Here is an 8,918-nt window from a genome sequence, read left to right as displayed (position 1 = left end):
TGTTTTGGTGCTTAATTTGTAAAATCATAACCTAACTTGATTTTTAATAGGCTTTTCCATAATCCCTCCTTATTATCCAAGATACTCGCTTATCCAAGCTTCTGCTGGCCCCTTTAGCTTGGATAAGTGAGACTCTACTGTATAAGCAAAGTCATCAATATAATCTCAGTCAATTATGGAGAAATTCAACAGTAAACATAGTCAAGTGAAGCAGAAAACGTGGTTCTACTCGGAAAAAAAATGACACTATGGTGATGATGAAATGAAACCATGAAAAAAATTATCCACTAGGTAGGGCTGAAAGGCAGTAATTTAATTTCTCTTATCATATGATTTCGGTAATTTCCAGAGAGGTCATCTATGCCTAGCCAGGCATTAAAATTTGGAAGAATGAAAAACGATTCACTACCTATAAAAAGGGAAAATATATATGTCGTTCTTTAATTTGAAAGGAAGACAAAACATCTCCATAGCCCTTGCTCCCCTTGGAAACTTGAAGAAGCACAACTCATCTGGCATTGAAGAATCAACTCAAATCTTCTCAAGCCAACAACTGGGCATTGTGTAAGTCTTGGGAAAGCTTATTGAAATTTAAGAACTTAAATGTCTGCAGATGGAAAATCAATGTCATAAAACATACAAGGCATAACTAACCACCTGTTTCTTATCTCTGATTTTCTGAGTGAGGCAAAAAGAAACATATTATGCACACTCTCTGCAGTGAGTATGACAATCTAAGATACTACATTTATAAGGTACTGCACAGATATAGGCTGGTGACAACTCACCTGAAAACAGTGCATGTCATAGAATCAATCAATGCACTTGGCGGCCATTGTATGTATTACGCTATGTGACACGATTTTTTGTTCCTGGGTTATAAATGTCTGACTAAAGCTGAATAGAGAGGCACCATTACTTCTAGGAGTATATCTAGGAGTCTCAGTAGATTGAAAGCTGAATATGCATCAATAGTGTGATGTGGCAGCTAAAAATGTGATTCTGGGATGCACCAATAAGAGTATAGTTTCAGTATTCAGGGAAGTCATAGTCCCACTCCACTCTGCTTTGGTCAAACCTCACCTGGAATAATGTCCAGTTCTGGACACCACAATTCAAGAAGGATATGGATAAGCTGGAATGTGTCCAGAGAAGGGCAATCAAAATTGTCAAAGTTTTGGGAGCCAAGCCCTTTGTTGAACAACTGAGGAAGCTGGGTATGTTTAGCTTGGATAAAAGACGCCTAAGAGGGGACACGATAGCCATGTTTAGATATTTGAAAGGCTCTCATATTGAGGTGTAGACAGGTTGACTTTTGCTCCTCTAGAGACTAGGACATGAAGCAATAGATTCAAATTCCACCAAAAAATAGGAAAAGCTTAATGATGGTTAAAGCTGTTTGGCTCTGGAACATGCTGCCTCAAAGTGTTGTAGAGTCTTCTCTGGAGGCTTTTAAGCAGAGGCTGGATGGGCATTTTGTTGGGAGTGCGTTGATTGTGTATTCCTGCAAGGCAGGGGTTTGGACTGGATGACCCTTGTAGTCTCTTCCAACTCCATGATGCTCTGATTCTATGTTTCACATAATCAAGAGTGAGAGAGATGTTTTGGCCAGTCAAATACTGTCCATGGATAGACAAGCTTATTGCTCCTTATTTATGTAAGAAATCAAACTAAGTAGTTTTGCAGTGTCCATACCCACCTTGGGGCTGCCATAATATTACCAAGTTGGATATCTGCTCAACACTGTAATCTTGATATGCAAGAGGAATTGATGGACATTGGGGCATCCCTGATATGTACATGGACATGAACTAAGAGGAGTGTGTGTCAGAATTGTCCGATGTGCTTCACAAGTGCTTATGAACAAGCGGAAGTGCCCAATGAATACAGTAAATATGGCTACAAATGCCTGGTGTTCACTAGAAGCACATGGTGCACCTCATACAACTTTTAACAGTGTTAACATGTACATCTTTATAATACACTAATAGTGTTTTGTCTTATTCTGAAATGCACCTTCAAATCCATCACGTTACACGGAGTCTTGATCATAATCCGTATCACTGTTTCTAGCCCTAGGAAACAGGATTGCAGACCAAACATCCAAGTCTGACTTGTTAAAGCTATGAATAGCTGTTGCCTTTTCTTGCTGGTCCTTTCCTTGCTTCTCCTTCCTGATTATGGTAAGTCATTATCCCTAGTTATGGGAACGCCCAGAAATCTCGACAACTGGTAAACTGGCTGGGATTTCTGGAAGTTGAAGGCCAAAACACCTGGGGACCCATAGGTTGAAAACTACTGGCTTAGGCTGAGGCTTGAGCTTTTATTTAATTCTGCTCCACATTTTGTCTTCTGGTGGAAACAGGTTTTGCTGGAACTACCAGCATAAAGGATCCAGGAACATGCCAACACCTTGGTGGCATTTGCAGAAAAACAAGGTGTCCTGAGTCGTATTCAGTAATTGGGCGCTGTACTCCAAAACAAGCCTGCTGCAAAAAGTGAGTTGAAGATTTGTCATGTATTTGTCATGTTGTTGGACTTTTTTCATGACACTGTAAAACACCAAGATTATGAAAATTATAAATGATAAATTATGTTTTAATACATCTGCTGACAGTAGCTAGTCTTCATTCATTCATTTATTGAAGTGAACAATTCCCATGAAAACATATCCCATATTAAAAGAGTATAGACACTAGTGTGGACTAGAGTAGGCCCATTTAATCAGTCTTGTACTGCAAGGGTTTGCCTTTGCCAATTTGTCTAATAGTATACTTAGGAATTGAAGTTTTGTGTCTTTTGTAGTAAGCCTATACTTTTTTGTGCATTTTTTTATTTCAGTAAAAGAACTGAAAGAACTTTGGTAACACTGGCCAACACACATTTTGGTGCCTCAAATGTTAGACCTGTTTCTGGGTATATTTCACCTGCTGATTCAAAAAATGGTACCAGTTTCACCCTGTCAGTTCTAATTTTTGAGATGCCAAACATATGGCATCTACCAGTGACCAGTCACCATCAGCTCTTCCATAGAAAACCATAATAACCACATCTGAAAAACTAAAATGGATGTGGTGTATCCAATGTACTTTTCTGAATCAGTGCCACAAAGAACCACAGGAACAGGCCTAAAAACCAAGACACCAAGAATTTTGTTGTGCTGTGAAATTGATACAAAGAGAAGAGAGAAGAAAATGTTGATGCCATAACAGATAGGACTTTTTGGAATGTGGACTGAATGTTTCTAATCGTTCATTATATTTTTTGCACATTAACTGAGAACCTTTTACCTTTTCAGGACTTGAAGAATGACCACATGCTGCATCAATTCCAGGTTTACAGATGATCAATGGATTTTGGTATTTTCACTGAAAAATCACAAAATAATTCCACCATGAATCCTGGGGGAAGCTTCCACCAAAGAAAATAAAAGTGTCCTTGCAAATAATTAATTCCTGTGACTTTCTGTGCTCACCTTTCCCTGTCTTCCTATCTTGAGATACTTTTAGATGTCACAGGCAAATGTGACAATAGAAGTCAAATTATGTGCCTTGACATTGTTCTTGAAAAATCAAGCTCACATATAAGTTGATAAAATGCTCACTCTACCATCATATTTTCCCTGGTTAGAACCAAATTCAGAGGTGAAAAATGCAGAATCTCAAACTATGTCACATTAAACACATATTTCATATTGATGGAGACATCTCATTTGTACTGCATTTCAGCTGCAAGAGATAGAATGCCGGCCTGAAAAATGCTTCTCCTGAGTTCAAGAACTTCAATGAAATCTTTTCTTTGAAAGCTTCAGATATTTTTATCTTAATAAAAATGATGATGTGACACCTTTAGTGGTGCTTTCTTTTGTTTTCAAAAAGGAGGAAGCATGTTGATTGATTATTGCGCACTATGCAATTAAAACCAATATTCCATTGAGGATGTATCAAGAGATAATCCCAGACAACAAAAAGCATTTGCAGTGCAACATAGAAAAATTAGATCTCATCAATTGTAGTAAAGGTAAAGGTTTTTCCCCTGACATTAAGTCCAGTCGTGTCCGACTCTGGGGGTTGGTGCTCATCTCCATTTCTAAGTCGAAGAGCTGGCATTGTCCGTAGACACCTCCAAGGTCATGTGGCCAGCATGACTGCATCGAGTGCTGTTACCTTCCCACTGGAGGGGTACCTACTGATTTACTCACATTTGCATGCTTTCGAATTGCTTGGTTGGCAGAAGCTGGGGCTAACAGCAAGAGCTCACCCCACTCCCTGGATCTTTTGTTCAGCAAGTTCAGCAGCTCAATGGTTTATCCTGCTGTGCCACCAGGGGCTCCAATCAACTGTACATACATGGTAACAAATACAAGACCTAAGAAAATGCTGTTCTAGATAAAAATCACTTCCAAGGCTGAATTCCTCTCTTAATCCTAACCAAACTCATTGGATCAATGAAATTTAACAGGTGAAAAATAATTCTTCTCTAGGCTGTTTTAAACTGCATTATGTAGCAGTGTAGATTCAGCCTTGCCATGAGAGGAAAGAAGCAGAATAGGATGAGCTGAGTGAGCTGGGAAAGAGATTGAGAGAGCACAGAATTCTGGTAAATGTAGTTTAGGAAGGCAAGGAGCGCTATGGCAGAAAATTCAGAAGGCCCTGCCTTAAACTACATTTCTCTGTTGTGGCTTTAAAAAAAAAAGTTTTGGTCAAAACTTTTAAAAAATTCCCAAACTCAATAGATGTATGAATATTTCTGAAACTTGGGGGGAATGATCCTCTGTTATCTTTTGTTATTGTATAGAAAATTCAAAGAGATAGCTTTTGTAGTTTTCTTTTTAAAAATGTTGTTTGCAAAAATTTCTAAAATTCCCCAAAAATCCATGGATGAGTGAAATGTTCTGAGACTTGATGGGCTAAGATTGGCAAATGTGTTCGATAATCATAGAAAGCTTCATGCCAATAACTCTGAAAATGAGGAAGAAAGAAGCCTTTGAAGTTTTCCCATCAATTCCAAGGACGCACACTATGTTCAGAGCCATTTATAAATTTTCTCTGTTGAGGTATCCTAGGTCCAAGGTCAACAGTCTTCTACAGTTTAATATTAACTTAATTATTTGGTAGAACATACTTGTGACATATCTTATGATTTGAAGAGTTTGACATCTTAAAATCCATGTAATAGTATAAAATTAGAACAGTTTATTATGCTTAGTGTTGTTAATGTTTTAGCTATACAGGATTTCCCATTCAATATCTGCCCTTGCTGTTCAATAGCTATGAAGATTTGCTATCTTCTTCTGTTTATTTCTTTGGCTATCCTTCCTGATCCAGGTAAATGATTTTTCATTTCCAATAAACTCAAATCTTATTTTGTTCTTTGACACGAGAATGAAAAGTTTTAAAAGTTTTTTCCCCAATGGGTATGATTACAGAAATTTTTTGAGGATTTATTTGCATTTAAAATTTTTTATGTAAATAATTTGTTTACACAGAAATACTTTAGAAAGCCCACATTTTTCACAGAGAGAACATGTTAGCCACCCTGAGACCCTACAGGGAGAAAAGCGGAATATATATATATATATATATATATATGTAAATGTAAATCTTCAAGAGGTTCATTTTCTTTGGTTATAATGCTTATATTTGCCATTCCCCCTGTATTGTGAGAAAGTAATTGGAATTTCCTTTATGGAGTGTAGGCTTTTGCCTACCCAATCCAGAGGTCCACATTGCTCTAAAACTATGGGATACTTCAGAGTTTCAACTAAAGTTTCTGAATGATCCCCATAATTTGTCTGAAAGAGGAAAAAATTGGATTAACCTGTTAAAACCTGTGATGTACTCCAGAAGACAGCTAGATGCTAAATCAGGGTAAGTTTTGGCTTTCATGCGACATTTTCTGTGCAGGAAACAGCGTTTTCTGTGCTGAAAACATATTTTTCTGAACATGTTTTTTCCCTTCTATCATAGCTTTCCCAGTGCTAATAACACTAACTACTTAACTGCCAAAGAATCGCTGTGTTATGCCAACACACTATTTCTTCTCTGATCCCAGAAAAAGTAACAAAACAAAACACTTTATCCAACTTTTAGGTTACTCTTTTCTATTTTAGTTCTTTTTAAAAAAACATATTTATTGAAAATTATCATAAAGAAATATAGTTAAAAGGACTTGGGGAATTGGGAAAAGAGTGCAGGGATGTGGGAGAAGGAAAAAAGAAGTAGGGTTTAAAAAAGAAAAAGGGGTAAAGGGAGAAGGGAAAGTGGGGGAGAAGTGTATTTTCATTCTTCCTCTTTGCATTACAATGTTGTTCTTGTTCTACTTATTTGTTGTATTTGTCTTATCCCCTTTTCTTCACTTAAGTATCGGGACCTTTCCTTCTTATATGTCCAAGTATAGTTTGGTTGAAAAATAGTGAAAAGCAGAGACATCACACTGGCAATGAAGGTCTGCAGAGTGAAAGCAATGGCATTCCCCGTAGTAACCTATGGATGCAAGAGCTGGACCATAAGGAAGGCTGAGCGAAGGAAGATAGATGCCTTTGGATTTTGCTGCTGGAGGAAAATCCTGAGAGTGCCTTGGGCCGCAAGAAGATCCAACCAGTCCATCCTCCAGGAAATAATGCCCAGTGGCTGCTCACTGGAGGGAAAGATACTGGAGGCAAAGATGAAGGACTTTGGCCACATCATGAGGAGACAGGAAAGCTTGGAAAAGATCATGATGCTGGGGATAATGGAAGGAAAAAGGAAGAGAGGCCGAGCAAGGGTGAGATGGATGGATGGTATCCTTGAAGGGACTGGCATGAACTTGAACGAACTGGGGCAGCGACGGCTGACAGGGAGTTCTGGCGTGGACTGGTCCATGAAGTCACAAAGAGTTGGAAAAGACTGTGTGAATGAAGAAGAAGAAGAATAGTTTGGTTACATTGTCTCTTTCTACTATATTTTCATATACTCCTTGAGGGGCCGCTAGTCAGTAGGTGTAATTGGTCTCCCTGTATGTCTCTTCATTAAGAATGTTAATCTATCCATGTTCATAAATTCCATGGCTTTGTCTAACCATTGATCTTTTGATGGGACTTCATCTGTTTTCCAATATTTAGCATAGACCATTCTTGGTGCTGTAGTCAAGTATATAAACAAAATGTCTTTATTTGTGTCCAAGTCAATTTCTATATCGGTCAAACTCCATAAAAATATTCTGGCTTCATTTGGATTTTTATTTTTGAATTTTTTGGCATGTCTCCTGTATCATTTCCCAATAGTTGGTTGCTTTTTTACAAGTCCACTACATATGATAGAATGTACCTTCTTGTAAAACTCACTTCCAGCATTTATTCTATGTGTTCTTGTACCTGGTCTCTAATTTTTGTGGAGTCATGTACCATCAATACATCATTTTGTACCAATTCTCTTTTAATTCCATTGCATATGTATATTTCATTCTATTTTAGTTCTTAAATACATTTGCAATACACAGTTATATCCATTTCATAGCACTCTAATTGACATGACTGTTCCACAGAGTCCTGGGAATTGTAGTTTAGTGACAGAATCTTCTACAGGTGATTCCTTTTGAGAGCTGTAGTGCCATAATTCAAAATGGCTCTAAGTGACAACTCCCAGAATTTCATAGGACAAAATTAGTAGAATGTTTACATAGCTGCAATTTCTTCACTGGTGGTAAACATGGTCTCGTTCTTCACAATCCTGAAAGGGTTGAAGTGATGGAGAGAAACTTTACGGATGGAGAGATTTACATTTTTTTTATTAGTCACTAGCTTTTACATTATATCAGGGTTGGCATCCCTTAGAGGATTGGGGCCCTTGAAGATCATGGAAGCCTGCTCTCCACCCCCTGAAACACCCTTGCAAGGAAACACCCCAATATTAGCCCTCAAGAACCCTCATGCTTTCTCTCCCCACTGGTCATTTTAGCACGGAAGAGTGAAAAATGCCTCACAGCGGGCAGAAATAAAAGGGTTAGATAGTTTGAGTGACCTGAAGCATCATTCCTTCATATCTACCTATCCTGAACCCGCTATGATGTAACAGATACTCCTTGGGATGGTTCTCCACCTTTTGTTCCCATGACTCCTCTCTTGACCATCCAAAATGTAGCTAGAATAGATTGGCACTCTGAATAAATTTATATCTTAGAATATGGCTTATTTTCTCCAAACTATTGGTGTGTTTGCTCCTTAAATCAAGATTTCTAAATGGTGCATGCCCTCAAATGCTGGGGAATCACTACAGGTCACATTTTGCCCACCCTTGGTTTGAATCATTTAGTATTATGCTTTTACTTATTCTCCACTTACTGCATTTTTGTTTGGCTTTTTTTTGGAACAGGCATTGCTTATATAGCAAATCATGCCCTCTGTATCAGTTTTGATGGCTCCTGTGAACACAAGAAATGTCCTCCAACACATACGGCTGTTGGATATTGTCATAATGCCTGGACTTGTTGTTTAAGGTAAGTCCTCTTCAACCCATTCTTATTTGCATTTTCCTGTCAAAGGGAATGCATGAACTGAACAAAGTTGGCATCCTTGGGATGTCAAAGGAATTGACCCCAGCTCAATAACTATAGTACAGTGTTCCCTCACTGCTTTGTGGTTCACTTTTTGCGGATTCGCTGTTTTGCGGTTTTTCAATAAACTTTAAAAGTCTATTATAAATAATAAAAAAATACAATTTACAGCCTAAGGAAGGAAGGAGAAGCCAAAGGGAGAGAAAGGGAGCCCAAGCAGCAATGGGAGGAGAAGGAGGCAATTTATCAACATACGATTGGTTGATAAAGACTTAAAATAGTGTATAACTACTAACATAATGTATAAATATTAAAATAAATATAGCATCCCTACTTCATGGATTTTCACTTATTGCAGGTGGTCCTGGAACGTAACCCCTGCGATA

General features: G+C 38.0%; 1 long non-coding RNA gene across 1 annotated transcript; it reads left to right on the top strand.

Moving 5' to 3' along the window:
• Window positions 1-382: 382 nt before the first annotated feature.
• On the top strand, window positions 383-3,851 carry LOC134296038 (uncharacterized). The gene is made up of 4 exons (XR_010002599.1): window positions 383-564; window positions 2,074-2,183; window positions 2,366-2,498; window positions 3,299-3,851. It is a non-coding gene; the product is annotated as an uncharacterized LOC134296038 (long non-coding RNA).
• Window positions 3,852-8,918: the final 5,067 nt, after the last annotated feature.

The sequence above is a fragment of the Anolis carolinensis genome, chromosome 1 (genome assembly GCF_035594765.1).
Source record: "Anolis carolinensis isolate JA03-04 chromosome 1, rAnoCar3.1.pri, whole genome shotgun sequence".
Lineage (NCBI taxonomy): Eukaryota > Metazoa > Chordata > Lepidosauria > Squamata > Dactyloidae > Anolis > Anolis carolinensis.
This window is presented reverse-complemented; position numbering and strand designations above follow the sequence as displayed.